Below are 21,299 nucleotides of genomic sequence, written 5' to 3'. Positions count from 1 at the left end.
CCCTTCTTCAGTCTTATGCCCGAAACGTCGATTCTCCTGCTCCTCAGACGCTGCCTGGCCTGCTACGCTTTTCCAGCAACATAGTTTTAAACTCTGGTCTCCAGCATCTGCAGTCCTCACTTTCTCCCGTACATTCTATAACCAACATTCTCTGCATCATTCCATCTCTGACATTATTTGTGAACAGCCAAACGTCAGTAAATTGAATAAAAGACAAGATCCAGAGGGAAAAGATCCCGTTCCAGAGAGAAGGAGATACTCTTCCAAAGTCATCCCAGGCAATTAAAGATGTGAATACGTTTTCATTGCGTTTCCAGTTTTTTCACTTGAATCAACTACAATTTCGACTAAATGACAGAAATTTCCAACCTCCGTTTGCCTTTAAGGAACTGAGAGAGAATCCCTGAGGACAGCACCGTTTTCAACCTCTGTATTAGGATCTCGAACCAGTGACATGTGTCTGCTCTGGAGTGATCGAATGTGTGTCGGAATGTTCTGGAAACCATCTGTTCTTATGGATGTGTCTCTGTGTGATTAGGGAGAGAGGGTTTCATGTCTTCTATAACACATTTTCGAACATAATTCAGACCTTCCCATTTGTTATTTCAGCTCCAATTATTTTAGTTAATCTCTGAATGCAGTGACACATTTGAAAAATCTCACTGCCTCTGCAATCAAACTGGTGACGTTGCCTCCAGGCAGATGGATAATGTATTTGTTTCCCTTCCTCACAGTTAACGTAGTGACGATCTACGTCTTGGCATATAAAGATTGTGGATTGTCTCCATGTATCAGACGTTACTTGGGGTCTATGGCAGCGGCGGATCTACTGGTTATTATCCTCGACCTGATCTTGAGACACATTCCCATTGCTTATCGGACAAAGTTTTATTTCCTGTACTCCATCCCTGCGTGTAATGTCCACGCTGTCCTACTTTATGCAGCCACTGACTGTTCTGTCTGGTTCACCGTCACTTTCACCATTGATCGATTTGTGGCCATTTGTTGCCAGAAGCAGAAAAGTAAATATTGCCGTAAGAAAACGGCTTATGTGGTTCTTGGAACAGTGACCGTGCTGAGCTGCTTAAAGAACATTTTCTGGTATTTTTTGCTCACCACTCTATATCGGCTGGGAAATGACCCCTGGTTTTGTATGGCAATAGACGGTGCGTATTCCTCCAGTTTCTGGATCACAAATGAGTTCCTCCACCAAATTCTAACCCCGGCTCTCCCATTTGTCCTGATTCTGCTGCTCAATGTGTTTACTGCCAGACACATTTTATTCACCAGCAGAGCCCGCAGGAGACTCCGGGCTCATACCAATGGGGACATTCAGTCGGACACTGAAATGAAAAACCGAAAGATTTCTATCATTTTACTGTTTGTGATCTCGGCCAATTTCATCCTGTTATGGTCAACGTTAATGCTGTATTCTATCTGGAGCCGAATGTATTGGATTGTGGATACTCCTGTGATTCTCCATCCTTTCGTTCAGGAATTGGGTTTCATGTTGCAGCTCCTCAGTTGCTGCACAAACACCGCGATTTATGCCGTGACCCAGACTAAGTTCAGACAGCAGCTGAAGAATGTGCTTAAATATCCCTTCACCCAAATTAACCAATCAAGTAAATTCACTCATTAATTAATCCATTCAGGATTTTCTCATTTCAGTTCAGTGTTTCAGTGATGGAGCAGACTGTCCTTATGGTAACAGACTGAGGGTAGCGTTGGTTTCTCCATCCTTACTCCACAGGGTGGTTACAGAGACACGGGGACTCATTTCGATGTTCCTCACAACTCAGTGGCCAGTGAGAAAAGGCATCGTCGCACTGACTGTATCAATCACTTCAGTTTGTAAACAATAAAAATGGTCATTATAAAATGACGAGCAGCAGAGCGAATGATGTTCTTGTTTGTCTTTGTGTTGAAGAAGCTGAGACGGAGAGAGACAGAATCAGCTCCAAGTCCTGGTCCTCAGGGAAGTGGAGAGAACTGAAGCATGAGCTCAGGAGTTGGGTGTAACTCCCTCTGTCCTTGCTTTCACTTCTAGGTTGCCCACATTCCGACCTGGCCATCGGCAAAGTTCATCTGTCGAGAGCGTTCCTTCCACCTCCACTCAATCGCACCCTTCTCTTTCTCTCTCACTTCAAACCCTCACTCTCACTCCTCCTCCTTACCCCCTCTCTTGACCGGTCTCTCTATTTCCACTCCCCCATCTTTCTTCTCATTTTTCTCTTTCTCCTCAATCTCTCTCTTCCTCTGCCCCTCTCCTTTTCAGTCTCTCTTGCCCCAACTCTCTCTGTTTCTCATGTAGTCGCTCCACCTGCCTCAACTCCTCTCTCTCTCCCTCTCTTTCTCTCTCACTCTCCTGCTATCTGTGTCTACCTCCCGCCTTTCCATCTCTCTCCCATTTTCTTCCTCCTCCCAACCCCCATAACTCTCTAACCTCTCTACCACCCCCCAAGACTGCCAGAGCCACTCCAAACCTCCCCCATTTCTGCGGCAGAGGGAGAGGGATGACCAGCGAGGTGGTGTTTGTGACATAGAGAGGGAGGAAACGAGGTTCTGGCAGATGGAAAGGGAGGAATTAGACAGAGAGTAGGGGAAGAAAGAGGGGGAGCGGGTTAGAGAGAGAGAGATGGAGGGGGTCGAAAGTGTTGGTGGTGTACAGAGAGACAGTCGGAAGGGGTAAAGAGAGAGGCGGAGAAGGGAGTAGAGGGAGAGGGTAGACAGAGAGAATGTGAGCAGGGTAGATTCAGAAAACGACTGAGAAAGGGATTTGAGGAGACATAGAGGGAGTGGAATAGAGAGAGAAAAAAAGAGAGATTTCGAGTAGTAGAGACAGTGGGAGGGCGTAGATAGAGACAAAGTGCAAGGCGGGAGGAGTGAGAGTGTGGGAGGGAGGCAGATAGAAAGAGAGGGATGCAGAGAGGGGGCGGAAGGGGCGAGACAGGGAATAGGTTGCAGAGGTAGAATTGGAGGGCCTTAGAGCGAGTGGGAAGGTGGAGAGAGAGAGTGGGAGCTGGAGGAGAGACTGGGAGGGAGTAGAGAGATGCAGATTTTGAGAAGGGTAGAGAGAGAATTGGAGGAGGGAAGAGAGAATGGGACGGGGTAGAGAAAGAGAGATAGTGAGAATGGGAAAAGGTTTAGCGGAGAGACAGTCGAGGGTATAGAGAGAGAGGATAGAGAGTGTGGGAGGGAATAGAGAGAGAGAGAGGTTTTGGAGAGTGAGAGTAGCAGGTGGCAAAGAGAGAGTGGGACGGGGTACAGCGATTGAGAGTGGGAGGGGGTAGAGAGAGAGATTTGTGGGGAAGAGAGAGGGCGGGAGCGTGTAAAAAGAGAAAGGAAGTGGGGAGAGAGAGGGGAGTTTACAGCGAGAGTGACAATTGGAGTGGGGAGACAGTGAGAGAGTGGGCGTGAGGAGAGAGACAGCGGGAGGGTGTAGAGAGATGCAGAGTGGGAGGGGGTGGAGAGAGAGTGGAAAAAGGGCACAGAAAGTGGGACGGGTACAGCAAGAGAGATGAGGAGAGTGGGTGATGTTTGCAGTGAGAGAGGGAGGAGTAAAAAGAGTCGGGTATAGAGAGAGAGGATAGGGAGAGATTGAGAGGGTGTAGAGAGAGAGAAAGTGGGAGGTCTTCGAGAGAGCGTGTGAGTGTGTTAAAGAGACAGAAAGTGGGAGGGTTTAAACATTGAAAGAGAGTGGGGGAGGAAGAGAGACAGAGAAAGAAGGGTCTTAGAGAGAGAGGATGAGACAGCGTGGGACGGGAGTGTATCAGTTTTTACTGGGGATTCCTGGGAAGTCTATCAATATTTACAGAGGGGTTCTTGGAAGTGTGCCAATAATTAGAGGGATGTTCCGACGAGTGTGTTGGTGTATACAGGGTGTCCTGGTGAGTGTATTTATATTTACAGCAGTGTCTTGGGGAGTGTGCCAGTATTTCAAATGGTGTCCCGGGGAGTGTGTCGTTATTTACAAGGGAGTCCTGGAGAGTATCAGTGTTTATGGGAGGTCTCGGGAGTGTGATGGCATGTACAGAGTCTGTCCCTGGGAGTGTATTGGTATTTACAGGGGGTTCCTGAGAAGAATGTATGCATTTGCAGTTCCTCCCAGGGAGTGTGTCTTCTCATGAGAGTGTCAGTTTTTACGTGGGTGGGGGTGCCTCCGGTACAGTGTCGGCATTGGCAAGGGATTCTCAGCGACGGTGGTATTACTTACAGGGGGTCGACGAGGAGAGTGTCGGAATTTAGGGTCCTGTGGAGAGTTACGGTATTTACAGGGGCGTTCCAGGGAGAGGGTCTGCACTTTTCAGTGAGCGTCCCGGAGAGTGTGTCATTAACAGGGGGATACCAGGGAGTTTGTCAATATTTACAGGGAGGTACCGGGGAGAGTGTTGATATATACAGGGTGTCCTGGGGAGTGTGTTGATCCTGTGAAGAATGTAAGTATTTACAGTGGGGGTCAGGGAGGCACTATCGGTATTTATGTTGGTCCGGGGGAGATCGCCAGTATTTTCAGTGTGTTCCCAGGGAGATTGTCGATAGTTCCATGGTGGTCATTGTTCACAGGGAATTTCCTGGGGTGTTTTCCGCATTTACAGGGGGCGTCCTGGGAAGTATGAAGTGTAGTTTCCGCGCAATGTGACTGCAATTACCGGTGGGTCCGGAGAGCAAGTCAATATTTATAGGGGGTCCCAGTGTGTGTCAGTATTGGTTTTCGCAGTGGCTCAGTGCTTAGCACTGCTGCCTCACAGTACCAGGGTCCTTTTTTTCTTTATTCCCGCCTGTCTGTGTGGAGATTGCACATTCTCCCTGTGTCTGCATGAGCGTCCTCCGGGTGCTTTGGATTCCTCCCACGATCCAAAGATATGCAGGGCAGGTGAATTGGCCATGCTGAATTACACACAGTGTTATGTGCGTTAGTCAATTGTGAATATCGGGTAGGGGAATGGGTTTATGTGGGTTTCTCTTTGGAGGAGCGGTGTGGACTTGTTGGGCTGAAAGGCCTGTTTCCACACTGTGGAGAATCTGATCTAATCTTTCTACGGGTGTCCTGTGGAGTGTTACGGTATTGACAGGGGCGTTCCAGGGAGAGGGTCTGCACTTTTCAGCGAGCGTCCCGGAGAGTGTGTCATTATTAACAGGGGGATACCAGGGAGTTTGTAAATATTTACAGGGAGGTACCGGGGAGAGTGTTAATATATACAGGTTGTCCTGGGGAGTGTGTTGGTTTTTACCGGGGGTCTCTGGGAATGTGTCAGCATTTACAGGGCCGTTCCATGCAGCGTGTTTGTATTTATAGTGGGGTCCCGGGGAGTCTGCCAGTATTTCAAGTGGGTCCTGGGGAGTGTGTTGTTATTTACGTGGGGGTTCTGGAGAGTGTGTCTGTGTTAACAGGCGTGTCCTGGAGAGTGTGTCGATATATATAGAGTTCCCCGGGGAGTGTGTTGGTATTCACAAGAAGGTCCTGGGAAATGTGTCAGAACTTGCAGGGGGTTCCCAGGGAGTGTGCCATTATTCAAGTGGGGTCGTGGGGAGTGTGTTAGTATTTACAGGGCTCCCAGGGAGTGTGTTGCTATTTAGTGGGGGTGCAGGGGATTGTGTTGTTATCTACAGTTTGTTCTGGAGATTGTGTTGGCATTTCCAGCGGAGTCCTGGGGAGTGTGTCAACGTTTACAGTGGGGGGTCCCAGGGTGTGTGTAGAATTTGCAGGACGGCCTCAGGGAGTGTGTCAGTATTTACAAGGTGGTCCCGGGGTGTGTTTCAATATTTACTGGGGTGTGGTACAGACTTTGTCAATATTTTCAGGAGGGGTCCCGTGTATGTGTCAATAGTTACAGATGGGGTTGGGGAGTGGGTTGTTATTATCAGGGAGACCTGGGGAGTCTGTCGGTATTTCCAGGGGCGTTAAGTGGATAATGTCAGTATTTACGTGGGGGTTACGGGAAACGTGTGAGTATTGACACGTTGGCCCTGGGGAGTGTGTTGGTATTTACAGGAGGGTGTCCTGGGTGATTGTCAGTATTTAATGGAGATTCCCGGGTCGAGTGTCTGTATTTACAGAGGGGAAGCCAGGAAGTGTGTCGTTATTTACACGGACGTCCCGGGGAGTGTGCCAAGAGTCACAGGTTTGTCCCAGCAAGTGTGTCGGTATTTAGAAGGGGTGTCCCTGGATTTGAGTCGGTACTTGCATGGGTTGCGTCTTGAGGTAGTGTCACTATTTCCAGAGTGGTCCCGGGGAGAGTGAATATATTTATTCAGCGGGGAGCGGGTCCCAGGCAGTGTATCGTTATTTACAGGGGGATCTAGAGAGTTTGCCAGGATTCACAGGAGGCTACTGGGGAGTGTGTCAGTATTTACAGGACACGACCTACGGACTGTGTCGGTATTTACAGGGATCCTGGCGAGAATATCCTTCTTTGCAAGGGGGGTCCCTGTGCAGTGTTTTGATATTTACAGGGGCATCCCAGAGAGTGTGTCGGTAATTATACACAGCATCCAGGGTAGTGTGCTGTTATTTGCAGGGGGATACCAAGGAGCAGTTCTGTCTTGACAGGCATTTCCCGAGTTGAGTATCGGTAATTATGGGCGGGTCCCGTGAAGTGTATCAGTATCTCAGGGCTTGGCTCCAGGGAGTGCGTTGTTATCAAAAGGGGCATGTGGGGTGTGTGTCACCATTTACAGGGTCTGACTGTGGTGTGTGTCAGTGTTTACAGTGGTGTCCTGGGGAGTATTTCAGTATTTACAGGGCGCTCCCATAGAATGTATCATTATTACAGGGGACACCCAACGAGTGTGTTGGTGTATAAAGGGTGATGCCGGAGAGTGTGTCAGTATTCTCAGTGGACAATTCTGGAGTGTGTTAGCATTTACAGGGAGGTTCCAGAGTAGAATATCAGTATTTATAGGGGTTTCCCGACGTGTGCATCACTATTTACGGGGGTATGGGTTCCTGGCGAGTGTGTCTGTTATATACAAGGTTTACTGGGGTATGTATTTGCATTTACACGCGTGTCCCAGTGGATTATGTCAGCATTTACAAGGGTGGTTCCGAGGTGTGTGCCAGTATTTACAAGTCTGGTCGCAGGGAGATGAGCTGTATTTACAGGGTGTGGTCCCAGGTAATGTGTCGTTATTCACAGGAGGATACCGGGGAGTGTGTCACTATTCACAGGAGAGTCACAGGAAGTGTGTCAGAGTCGAGTATCGAATTTATAGGGGTTCTTGGGGAACATGGCAATATTTGGAGCGGGAAGATGGCTCAGTGATTTGCACTGCCGCCTCACAGGGCCAGTGATCTAGGTTCGAATCCACCCTTGCCTGACTGTCTGTGTGGAGTTTGTACATTCTCTCCGTGTCTGCGTGGGTTTCCCCGGGGTTCTCCAGTTCCCTCCTACCATCCAAAAATGTGTAGAATTGGTGGATTGGCCATGCTAAATTGGCTGTAGTGTTCGGCATATTAATCAGAGGGAAATGGGTCTGGCTGGGTAGTGTGGACTTGTTAAGCAGAAGGGTTTGTTTCCACACTGTAGGGGAATCTAATCTTTACAACGTGGTTCCCGGAGAAAGTGTTGGTATTTACAGGTGGTCCCGAGGAGTGCGTCAGTATTTACCGGGGTCGCATAGTGTATTGATATTTACAGTTTGGTCCCATGGAGTGTTTCAGTATTTATTGGGAGTTTCAGGGCGGAGGACAGTATTTACGGGGGGTGGGGGGGGGGTTGCAGGGGAGTGTGTCGCTACTTAAGGGGGGTTCCCCAGGAATGTGTCATTATTTACGGGTGGGGCTTCGGGAAGTCTGTCAATCTTTACGGAGGGGGAGGTAACAGGCAGTATGACAACATTAACAAGGGTGTGCCGAAGAATGTGTCAGCATTTACAGGGCTCCTGGGGGAGAAATTCCATTTTTATAGGGGGTACCATGGAGTGTGTCCGGATTTACAGGGATGGTCAGAGGCAGTGTGTCGGTATTTGCAAGGGTTACTGGGATAAATGGCAGTATGTACAGAGGTGTCCCTGAGGAAAGTGTCGGTATTTACGAGGTGATCATGTTCAGTGTGTCAGATTTTCTTGAGGACACTGCTGCACTTACGGATGGGGTGTCTAGGTGACTGTATCGGGATTAACGGAATGGTTTCCATGTAGTGTATCAGTATTTACCAGATGATGCTGATGTATCAATCAGTATTTCCAGGGGTGTGTTAGGGAAATTGTCGGTATTTGCAGGGGTGTCCCTTGGAGCGTGTCAGTATTTACAGGAGGGATCCGGGTTGTGTGTCAGTGTTTACGGATGTGTCTCATGATGTGTGTCAGTATTGACAGGGGAGTCCGAGGAAGAAAGTCGGTATGTAGTGTGGTGGGTAGGGGTCAGAATTTACAGGAGGTTCTGGGTAATACTTCAGTATTTACAGTGGGGCAATACAGGGGAGTGCGTCGTTATTTACAGATAGTTTCCGCGAAGGGTGTCATTATTTACAGGTTTGTGTTTCAGCGTGTGTGCCAATATTTACAGAGGGGTTCCAGGCAGTGTGACGGTATTTAAAGGGGTGCTTCGAGGAGTGTGTCAGGATTTACAGGGAGGTTCCCCAGGGATTTTCGGGTTTTCACAGGACCTGCTGTCCTGCGCTGTGTGTCAGTATTCACTTGGAAATTCCCAGGTAGCATTCCGTATTTATAGGGGATTTCCAGGGAACGTATCAATATTCCTGGGTAGTGTGACAAATTAACAGAGTTCTGCCGGGAGTGTGTCATTATTTACTGGGGGTCCTGGGTGATGTGCCAGTATTTCCAGTGGTTTATCGGGTCAGAGTCGGTATTTATAGGGAAATGACATTGTATATGTCAGGATTTAAAGGTGAGCTACTGGGCAGTGTGTCAGTATTCACAGGTGGGTCCTGAGGTATGTGTCAGTAGTTACAGGGATGCCCTGGTGGAAAGTGCCCGTCTTTACAGGGGGTTCCCGAGGAGTCTGGCAGTATTTACAGGTGACCCGGGAAATGTGTCGGTACATATAGCGGGGGGTCCTGGGGAGTCTGTATTTACATGAGGGTTCCTGAGGAGTGTGTAAGTGTTTACATGGGGGAACTGTAGAGTGTGTCAGTATTTGCAAGTGCATTCTGGGAAGTGAGTCAGTATTTACAGGAAGGGTCGCAGGGACTGCGTCTGTGTTGGCAGGGTTTCCTGGGGAGTGTATAGTTATTTACAGCGGGGGAGTGTCAAGGAGTGTGTCTGTATTTACAAAGAGGTCACTGGGAGTGTGTCGGTATTTGCACTAAGGTCCAGGGACTTGTGTTGGTGTTTAAAGGGGAGTCCTTGTGTATGTGCAAGCATTTAAAGGGTCTCGCCGTGCAGTCTGTCAGTATTTACAGGAGCGTCCTTGTGAGTGTGTCAGTTTTTACAGATTGATCATGGGTCGAGTGTCGATAGTCACAGGTGTGGTCCATTGGAGATTGTCAACATTTACCAGGATGTGCCTGGCAGTATGCCAGTATTGACAGAACTGTGCTGGAATGTGCATCTGTATTTACAGAGATGTCCCAGGCAGTATGTCAGTACTTCCAGGGCAGTTCCGCGAAATGTGTCAGTATTTACAGGGGTGTCTGACGGAAAGTGATGGAATTTAAATTGGGATCCCGGGATCTGTGTCAACATTTAAGCAATGTGCAGTGGAGCTTGTCAGTGTTTATATGTGCATGTCGGCGTGCATGTCAGTATTTACTGGTGTGTCCCAGTGAAAGGGACAGAAGTTAAATTGCGGGCACAGGGTGTGTGACAGCATGAACAGGGATGTGCAGGGGAGCATGTCAGTGTTTACAGTTCCGTGTCGGGGTGTGTGTCAGTATTTACAAGGGTGTCCTGGGGAGTGGGTCAATATTTTCAGGTGTGTTGTGAGGAATGTGTCAATGTTCATGGGGAATTCCCATTCAGCGTGAGGCTATTTAAAGGGGTATTTCAGGGATTGTGTCAGGTTTTACAGGGTACCCCTGAGGAGTTTGTCAGAATTTACGGGCTGTTCCCGGGACAGAGTCTGCATTTACAAGGTCGGTCCTGTGGAGTCGATCAATATTTACAACAGGGCTCCCAGGGAGTATGTCAGCACTTACAGAGGGTTACTGTGGTGTGTGTCAGTATTTACAGGGCTGTCCATGTGAAAGTGTCAGCATTTACGAGGGTGTCAGTATTCATAGGGGTGTTATGGAGGAGTATGCTAATGTTTACAGGGGGGCAGGAGTTGGTCGGGAGGAGGGTTTTAGTATTTGCTGGGGTGAGCTTCCCAGGGAATGTGTTGGTATTAACTTGGGGTTTACCGGTGTGTCGGGTGATGCTGGGCTATGTATCAGTGTTCACAGGGTTGTGCCTAGGAAAGTGTTGGTATTTACAGGGGCGCCCTTGGAGCATGTCAGTGTTTACAGGTGCGCCTCAGGATGTGTGTCGGTCTTTACAGGTAGGGTCCCGTGTAATGTTTCAGTATTTAGAGGGAGTTCCAGGGAGTAGGTCAGTATTTACAGGGGGGAATGCAGGGTCCTGCGTCGCTTCATACAGGGTGGGGAGTGTGTCATGATTTACGGTGGGGTTTCCAGGAAATGTGTCAATCTTTACAGAGGATTCCAGGGCAGTGTGACAGTGTTTACATGGTTGCACCAGGGAGTGTGCCAGTGTTTTCAGGGGAGTTGCTGTGCAGTGTGCCATAATTTACGGGGGTATGCCGAGGAATGAGCCAGCATTTATCAGGGTCCCCGAGGGATGTAAAAGCATTTCCAAGGGGGCCCCGGGGAGAGAGTCGATTTTTAAAGAGGGTGCCATGGAGTGTGCCAGACTTTATAGGGGTGGTCCCAGGGAGTTTGTTGGTATTTACAAGGGGTGCCGGAGAAGTATTTATAGTATAATGCCAGTGTATGTATCAGTACTGAGAGGGCTTTGGTGGGGGAGGGGTCGGTATTTAAAGAGGGGACCCGGAGAGTGTGTCAGTGTTTACGGGGCACCCGTGGAGCCTGTCAGCATGCACGAGTGTGTCTCATGATGTGTGTCAGTGTTTTCAGGGGGCTTCTGTGGTGAAATTCGTTCTATATGGTGGAGTCATGTCGACTGTTTCAGTGCGTACGGTGTGTTCAGTGGAGTACGTCAGTATTTATAGGGGGATGTCCGGGGGTTGTGCCCCTATTGACATATGCGTTCTTAGAGACTGTGTCATTATTTACTGGGTGGTGTTGGGGAAGTCTGTCAGTCGTTAAAGAGGGCTTCCGGGGCAGCGTGACAGTTTTTACAGTGGCTTTCCGGGGCATCTGTCAGCATTTACAGGAACGTACCCCGGGTTTTGTTTCGGTGTTTACAGGGGGATGGAGGAGTCTCGCAGTGTGTGTGTTCATATTCAGAGTCGAATTCCCGTGCAGCGCTCGGGATTTATTAGGGGAACCGCCGAGGGATATGTGACTATTTTCAGTGTAGTTTTTGAGCAGTGTGACAGTATTAACAGAGGTGTGCCGGGTAAAGTATCAGTATTCTCTGTGGTACTGGGCTGTGTGTTAGTATATCCAGAGGGTTACCGGAGAGGGAGTCGGTATTTATAGGGGAAGGCACATGGAGAGTGTAAGGATTTACAGGAGTTTCACTGCGGAAAGCGTCAGTATTTATTGGGTGATCTTGTGGATTGTGCCAGTTTTTGCAATGGGGATCCCGGGGAGCATGTCGCTGTTTACATGGGACTCCCGTGGAGTGTTTCAGTATTTACAGGTGAGTCCAAGGGAGTGAGTCAGTAATTACAGGGAGGGTCACAAGTACTGTGTCGGTGTTAGGAGACTGTTCCTGGGGAGTGTGACCCCATTCCAGGGTTGAGTGCATAGGAGAGTGTCTGTATTTAAAGGGTGGTCGCAGGGAGTGTATTGGTATTAATAACCGGGTCCAGGGGAATATGTCAATTTTTACAGGTAAGTGTTGGGCATTTTGTCAGTATTTACAGGGTCCCCCCAGGCAGGGTGTCAGTATTCAAAGGGCGTCCTGGTGAGTGAGTCAGTACTTACAGAGTGATCCCAGGTAGAAGGTCGGTAATCACAAGTGTGGTCCCACGGATATTGTCAATATTTACCGGGATATCTCGGGGAGTATGTCTCTCTTTACAGGGCGGTGCTGGGATGTGCGTCCCAGCCAATATGTCAGTACTTGCAGGAGGTTCTGCGGTATGCATCAGTGTTTATAGGTATGTCTCGCTGAAAGTGGCAGAATTTAAATTGGGGGCCTGGAGTGTTGTCTGCATTTAAAGGAATGTGCAGCAGAGTGTGTCATTGTTTCAGGTGCATTTCGGGGTGTGTGTCAGTATTTACAGGCGTGTCCCAGGATGTGCGTCTATATTTACAGGAGTGGTGTGAGGAGTGTGTCAGTACTTACAGCAGAGCTCCTGTGCAATGTGACAGTATTTACAGTGGTGACTTGGGATGGGTAACGGCTTACACGGGAGGCCCCAGGCAGTGTGTCAGAACTTACAGGAGGTTCCTGGGAGAGAGCCTTAAATAATAGGGTGGATCGTGGCGAGTATGTCAATATTTACAGCAGGGGTCCCGGAGCGTGTGTCAGTATTTACAGGGGTGTTCCCGAGGACTGTGCCAGTACTTACAGGGGTGTCACGAGGAATGTGTCGGTACTTATGGAGGTGACGTTAACAGGTACTTTGTCGGTATTAACTGGAGGTTCCTGGGCAGCGTGTTACTACTTACGGGTGATGCCGTTGTATGTGTCAGTATTTACAGGGGTGTGGCGAGAAAGTGCTAGTATTTACTGGGCGGGGTCTCGGGAAGCATGCCCATATTTACAATTTACAGGTGCGTTTCGGTAAGTGTGTCCGTAATTACAGGAAGGGTCCTGGGGAGAACGTTGGTACAGAACATTGCACATAGAACATTACAGCGCAGCACAGGCCATTCGGCCCTCGCTGTTGCGCCGAACTGTCATACCAATCTGAAGCCCATCTAACCTACAGTATTCCATGTACGTCCATATGCTTGTCCAAAGACGACTTCAGTGTACTTAAAGTTGGCGAATCTACTACTATTGCAGGCAAAGCATTCCATATTCTTTCTCCTCTCTGAGTAAAGAAACTACCTCTGACATCTGTTCTATATCTATCACCCCTCAATTCAAAGCTTGCACCCTCGTGCTCGCAATCATCATAAATGGAAAAAGACTCCCCCTGTCCTCCCTATCTAACCCTCTGCTTATTTTATATGTCTCTATTAAGTCACCTCTCAACCTTCTTCTCTCCAACGAAAACAGCCTCAAATCCCTCAGCCTTTCCTCGTAAGACCTTCCCTCCATAACAGGCAACATCCCAGTAAATATCCTCTGCACCCTTTCCAAAGCTTCTACAACCTTCTTATAATGCCTTGACCAGAACTGTACACAAAACTCTAAGTTCGGCCAAACCAGAGTTTTGTACAGCTGTAGCATAACCTCATGGTTCCGGAACTCTATCCCTCTATTAATAAAAGCTAAAACACTGTATGCCTTCTTAACAACCCTGTCAACTTGGGTGGCACCTTTCAAGGATCTCTCTACCTGGAAACTGAGATCTCTCTGCTCATCTACACTACCAAGAATCTTACCATTAGCCCAGAAGTTTGCATCCCGGTTACTCCGACCAAAGTTAATTACCTCAAATATGTCAGCATTAAACTTCATTTGCCACCTCTCTGCCCAGCTCTGCAGCTTATCTATGTCTCTGTAACCTACAACATCCTTCGTCACTGTCCACAACTCCACCGACCTGAGTGTCGGCTGAAATTTTCCTAACCCACCCTTCTACGCTATCATCCAGGTCGTTTATAAAAATAACGAGCCGCAGTGGACTCAACACCGACGCTTGCGGTACACCACTCGTAACTAGACTCCATGGTGAATAATTCCCATTAACCGCCACCCTCTGTCTTCTTTCAGCAAGCAAATTACTAATCCAAACTGCTATATCTCCCACAATCCCATTTTTCCGCATTTTGTACAATAGCCTACTGTGGGGAAATTTATCCAACGCCTTGCTGAAATCCATATACACCACATCAACCGATTTAATCTCAACTATCTGTTTGGTCACCTTCTCAAATAACTCAATAAAGCTTGTCAGACACGACCTACCCCAATGAAATTATTCTTTTCTAGATGATTATAAATCATATATCTTGTAACCTTTTACAGCAGTTTACCAACAACTGAAGTAAGGCTTACTGGTCTATAAATACCAGGGTTGTCGCTACTCCCCTTCTTGAACAGGGGAACCACATTGGCTATCCTCCAGACTTCTGGCACTGTTCCTGTAGACAATGACGATTTAAAGATAAATGCCAAAGGCTCGACAAAAGCTCCTCCCTGGCTTCCAAAATCCCACCCGGTGCAGGGGACTTCTTTATTTTCTCACTCCGCAGGATTTCTAATACCTCTTCCTTGTGAACCTCATTCCGACCTAGTCTAATAGCCTGTATCTCAGTATTCTCCTCGATAACATTGTCGTTTTCTAGAGTGAATACTGTCGAAAAATATTCATTTAGTGCTTCCCCTATCTCCTCTGACTCCACACACAACTTCCCACTACTCTCATTGATTGGGCCTAATCTTACTCTCGTCATTGTTTTATTCCTTCAATACCTAGAGAAAGCCTTCGCGTTTACCCTGATCCTGTCGGCCAAAAACTTCTCATGTCTCCTCCTGGCTCTTCTGAGCTCTCTCTTTCGCGATACAGTCCTCGAAAAGCAGAAGTCTGTTCCTAGCGTTAAAAAAAAATCCATGCCTAACATTGAAGAGATTCTGGCACAAATCAGTAAGGAATCCACTTTGTGATCTAAAGTTTGCCCACCTTGTTAAGAAGCAATTTTCTCAAACAATTGTACCTGACATGGGAGCTGTGCAAGGTTACCTTATGAACTCTCCAATTAGCTCAGACTGGTACCTCTTTACGACAGGGGTTTTTCGCGCTAGCAGGCGCCGAACTCGGCTGGGTGTGTTTGTGTCACATGATGAATGGCTTAGGTCCTGTAAGAGTGATTAATCAAGCACACACAGACCGGACAATTTACTTTCCTTCCTTATGGATTTCTCTGTTATCTGTCTAAGAACATGCAGTGATTTTGTAAATTCTGTATGAAGGAAGCCACTTTGTATCAGTACATCAGAGTACCCTGCTGGGGCACTTGAAGAGCTGGTACACTACTCGCCTTGGTTATTCAAAACTAATTAGTTTAGCTTATAGGTGTCAGTGTTATGTTGTAAGAGCGATGCTATTGTTAAATAATGGGGATGACTAAGATTAAACTAATCTGTCTGTAAGAGGGATTTATTCCAGACTTCCAAAGAATATGATCTCTGGGACGATCCTAGAGACAGGCTTTCCGGGTCTGAGTCCACAAGAGATTCCCTGGGACATTTCAAATCACGACTTTAAAACTCCCTTGCCAATTCTGCCGACTGATCCTAAGTGCGAGGTCCTAGGCTTTTGACAAATGCAAATCCTTCTTATGAATGAATAAGAGCGAGGCCCAGGCCTTTTGGCCACCTTTAACCCTTGTGATCATTGCAGTTGATGACTAGGAGCTAGGCTTCAGGCTTCAGTCTCTCCAGATCATTGACACCTCAACCCATCCAATGTGTGATGATGTAGTAGTCATTGACATGGCCTCCCACTGTTTCATGACCGAGGATGGGATGGAATGTTCCTGTGGCTGCCTGGGGCTTAGCAGCTTGCTGGAGGCCAAGTGCAGTGAGGTCACGATGCAGCCGAGGTTGGCATCCTGGCCCTGGAGGCCTGTGTTGGTTCACTGCAGCTGCCGGTCACGGTATTGTCGGGCCTTGTTCGGCACCCCCATTCACCCAGGATACGATATAGGAGGGCAGCCAGGAGATGGCGGGGGGCATGATGCTGACACAGGTGGTGAGCGGGCTCCCAACCATCCAAGTGGTTGTCAGGGCTGGGCGTGCAGGTAGCTGGAGGTTGGCATCTGGGGACCCTGAAGGGCCGTCGGCAACCCCTGCTGATCCACTAGCTGGGAGGCAAAAATGATGGGTCTCAGGGGTGGGGAGGCTGCACTCACCAGTGGAACAATCTTGGCCCACGATGCCAATTAGGCTGCGTCGAGGCCTCAGTCATAGACCCAGTTGATTGGTGAATCAAGTCTAAAATGAAACCTGAGCATTAATTTCCCTGCACTGAGCTTCTCAATCAGTCCTGCACTTGGATTGGCTCAGTCAGCACTACGCCCATTATACCGCCTGGTCGTATATTTACCCACATTTAATCCATAAATGGGTGTGAAATGGGCTAACCCAGCTCTTGGCACTTGAAGCATCCTGAGCAGATATTTTCGGGCATTGTGGAGGTATTGACTAATTGACTTACTCAGCATTAGACCTGAGATGCAACCTGGAACTTCATCATGGCCAGGGTGGGAGTGGGATATGGTTCATTTAATCCACCAACATGGATCACATTGGCTGACGAGGCCCAAGATACAGCTTTGGCTTTGTGTGTATAGATAGTGGAGATGATCACTGATCTGATACTGGGAGTGAAATTGGCTAATCCAGTCTTCGGCCAAGATTCAACTTGGGCTGCATCTCCCTGATTTTTGGGTTTCTACTAGCCTTCGATCAACAGGAAATATTTAGTTCAGGAACTGGATCCTAGGCCTAAGCTTCCCCACACTGTGCTTCTCGATTCATCCCACATCATCAAGTGTGAGATCAGTGTAGGAATATGCCCAAGAATGGAGCCTGGGACTCTCCTGCTCTGTGTGCACCTGTATCTAGCTGGGAGGGTGAGGTACGTTGGTTCCACATTATTCCATCAGATCAACAAGCACGAGGCACACGATGAAGCCTCAGTTTGCGTTTTTTTACGTCGTGGGTTTTGGTCAGATCGATAAGGAAAAGTCAGGAAAACTGGCAGATGAGGACTATTGATCTGGGTCACCTGGTCTACTTCAAAAGAGAGGACCAATACATTTATTTCCAAGGATTACTGATTTTTACTCTATCTTGTTAAGATTGAGATTGTTAATCTCAGAAGTATTAAGCCAAATTGGAAACTGGAAATTTCACGCTATGCACATCGTGCATGTGGGGTATCTCAGTCCCAGATCTGATGAAGGATCAGCAAGTTATGGCCTGAGACTGAGTCTGCACCTAGATTACCTAGTCTGTGTCTCCAGAAGTCCCACATTGGGTGGAATTATTAAATTCAGTGCTATGCTGGAATGGAGACTGAGGCTTACATTTCTCAGCATGGGGCTCCAAATTTCCCACATGAAATCATAGAATCCCGATAGTGTGGAAACAGGCCCTTCAATCCAACAAACCCACAATGATCCTCAGAAGAGTATCCCACCCAGACCCATCCCCTAACCTCTTACTCTTTATTTACCCTGACTATTGCACCTGACCCGCTCATCCTTTAATATTGTGGGCAATTTAGCATGGCCAGTTCATCTAATCTGCACATCTTTGGACTGGGGAGGAAACCGGAGCTCCCAGAGGAAACACACACAGACACAGTGAGACCATGCAAACGCCTCGCAGACCGTCACCTGAGGCTGGAATCGAACATGGGTCCCTGGCGTCATGAGGCAGCAGTGCTAACCACGAAACCACCGTGCCACCCCACCACTAACCCAACGTGCCACATTGGGGTGGGGGGGAGGGGGGAGGGGCGGGCGGGGTGTTTTCGGTTGGCAGATGGGACATTTCAGGAGTAGTGACCATAATACCGTAAGATGGTCGTGTATTAGCAGCCCTCAGGTGACGGCCTTAAATTAGAGGAAGGGGCACTATAACAAGGCATGAACTGGACAGTATTGATCGGAGGTAAAAACAATGACTGCAGATGCTGGAAAGCAAATACTGGATTAGTGGTGCTGGAAGAGCACAGCAGTTCAGGCAACATCCAACAAGCAGCGAAATCGACGCCTGATGAAGGGCTTTTGCCCGAAACGTCGATTTCGCTGCTCGTTGGATGCTGCCTGAACTGCTGTGCTCTTCCAGCACCACTAATCGAGTATTGATCTGAGGCGGCTGTTTGAGGGTAAATCGAAATCGGAGATGTGGGAGTATTTCAATCAGCAGTTGATAAGAATTCAGGAGTGGCACATTCCTGGGAGAATGAGGGATGCGTATCGCAAGATACGTGAACATCGGATGACTAGGGATGTTAAGACCTTGGTCAGAATGAAAAACAAAGCCTTTGAAAGGTTTAATTTGGAGGTCTCAGTATTGGACTGTTGTGCACAATGTTAAAAATCACACAACACCAGGTTATGGTCCAACAGATTTAATTTGATGCTCTAGCTTTCTGCGCACGGTCACTGTGTCAGGTGGTTGTGGAGCATAAGATTGTAAGACACAGAATTAAGAGCAAATGTTTACAGCGTGCTATAACTGAAATTAAATATTGGAAATGATCTGAATTGTTTGTTATGTCTCTTATTTTTTAGAATATCATGATGGAATCAGTTCTTCCATATGCAAATGACGGAACGTTCTAAAAGTTACATTCTCTCCGGAACTTTAACCCTCGGTGCCACTTTGGCCCAGATAATGCATTGGAGGTGTGAGGTGCCCTGTGTGAGGCTGTCTATGCCACGGTGTTCAGACTGACACTAATTTTTAAAAAATCTACAGAATCTGACATGGGCTTAAGCCGTTTTTGCGCAAAATAAAATGTAATTCTGCAAGTACAAATTCACCCCACAAAGGTGTGTGTGTGTGTGTGTGTATGTGTCACCTGTCGGGTCACATGAACGGAAGGTCCCGGTTGAGGCCATCCCCCTGAGTACGTGGCATGTAGTCATTTGACTCAGCCAACATAGTCTATATCGTACACTACAGGCATGGTATATTGGTGAGACCAAGCATCGGCTACAGCAACGGTGAATGGGCACCACAAAACAATCAAACAAATAGGAGTGTTCCCTCCCAGTCGCAGAACGCTTCAGCAATCCAGAACGTTCGTCCTCAGACCTTCGGCTGACCATCCTCAAAGGCAGACTTCAGGACATGCAACAATGAAACGTGGCCGAGCAGAGGCTGACAGCCAAGTTCGAGCAGAGGCTGATAGCCAAGTTCGGTACCCATAGGGAAGGCCTCAACCAGGGGCTTGAGATCATGTCGCACTACAGGTGACATCACTACACCACACACACACACACACACACACACACACACACACACACACACACACACACAACACACACAGATCTACAGACCCGTTTACACACAATTTTACAGACCCATACACTCACGCAAATCCTATCTCATATGCAAGATTTTTCTTTGAAGCTCTCACGCACTCCCACACGCACACAAGCACTCTCTCACAGACTTATACCCTTTACACTCACACGCACACTCATACACAGACACGCTATGTCTCACAGACATTCATCCTCCCCCCACCAAATCCACATGCACACACACACATATCAGTTTGTGGGGTGAATTTGTATATGCAGAATTACATTTCATATTGCTCGAAAGATCTTTAATCCATGTAAGATTCTGTATAATCCTTTTTTAGATTAGAATCAGTCTGCACATTGGGGCATTGAAAGCCCCAGGGCACCTGACACCTTCAATGCTTTATCTGGGGTGACATGGCACTGAGAGTTAAAGTGCATCTGAGAATGCAACTTCAAGAAACTACTGGAATTTACCTTTGAAAGGAATGAATCCAACATGCCCATTCTAAAAGATGAGAGACTTAACAAACAATCGAGGTCTTTTTCAACACATAATTTCAGTTACTTCACACTGTACACTATTGCGATAAGTACTGTATCCTATGATGTTATCCTCCACAACCAGCTGATGAAGGAGCAGGGCGGAGAAAGCTAGTGCTTACAAATAAACCCGTTGGACTATAACCTGGTGTTGTGTGATTTTTAACTTCCAAAAGTTTAGGAAGATGGAAAATGACAAAAGCCTTGAAGTAAAGAAGGAAAGTAGGAATTAACTAATACAAGGAATTAGAAGGGCTAAAAGGGGTCTCGAAAAGTTGTTAGCAAACAGCTTAAAGGAGAATCCGAAAGCTTTTCACACATAATTTTTAAAAAAAGGATGTAGCCGGGAAAGGGTTGTCCCACTCAAGGACAAAGGAGGTGATCGATGTGTAGAGTCAGAAAATGTCGTAAACGTACACTTTATATCAGTATCCAACAAAGAAAAGGAATTGGTGGAGGATGATCTCATGGGAGTCTTTGGCACATTTCTAAGCCAAGTTACTGGTAAAAAGGAAGAGGTGTTGTGCGTTTTAAATTATATTAAATAGACAAGACCCCAGGTTCTAATGGGATCTGTCCCAGAGTATTGAGTGAGGCAAGAGAGCAATTTACTGGAGCATTCTATCAACAAGCTCTACCAACAAATATTGTGAGTTAGAACCCATCTGCCACCCCCTGAGAAAAGGAACAGGCAGTTACTTCACCACAGGAAATGATATCACCAACCCAAAGAAATGCAAACATATAAACAGAAAGCAGGAATTTTCATAATTTCTTCGCCTGAGACCCACTGAAGATGTTACCTCGTAGGGTATCGAAACATCTGGAAATGAACCTTGCAGCTCACCGAGCTAACCTACATCCAAAACATCAACCTGAGCTACAACCCTTCTCAAAACGCACTACTAAAGCATTGACAGATATGTTTGTGCCACCAGATGTCAGGTGAATACCTCACATAGTCCATACAGGCAGTCAAAACATGTAATATCTCGTAATTTCCACTTTGCAAATACAACCAGTCTGGCTCAAGATTGGGATATAGACAGAATCTGATCCCCACACCTTTAATGCATTGTCTGAGCTGAGATGTCACCATTTGCTATAAAACCTTAAGTTATGATGGCATTTCATTGTGGAAACAGGCCCTTCGGCCCGACAAGTCTACACCAACCCGCCGAAGCACGACCCACACATACCCCTAACCTAACACTACAGGCAATTTAGCATGGCCAATTCACCTGGCCTGCACATCTTTAGATTGTGGGAGGAAACCCACGCAGACACGCGGAGAACGTGCAAGCTCCACACAGTCAGTCGCCTGAGGCGGGAATTGAACCCGGGTCTCCAGCACTGTGCGGCAGCAGTGCGAACCACTGTGCCACCATGCCAACAACAAGGCAGTGACTTCAAAGAAGTTCTAGGATTTACATATTAATGAATCAAAACTTGAAAAGTACTCTAAAAGATGGAAGATTTAACAATCCAGGTTTGTTCAATGTTTCATGACACTTTATAAATTATGTTTCCTGTTATCTTTTACTCCACAACCACGTGATG

The sequence above is a fragment of the Chiloscyllium punctatum genome, chromosome 51, assembly GCF_047496795.1.
Source record: "Chiloscyllium punctatum isolate Juve2018m chromosome 51, sChiPun1.3, whole genome shotgun sequence".
Taxonomy (NCBI): domain Eukaryota; kingdom Metazoa; phylum Chordata; class Chondrichthyes; order Orectolobiformes; family Hemiscylliidae; genus Chiloscyllium; species Chiloscyllium punctatum.
The sequence above is the reverse complement of the archived record's forward strand: the minus strand, read 5'-3'. Positions refer to the sequence as shown.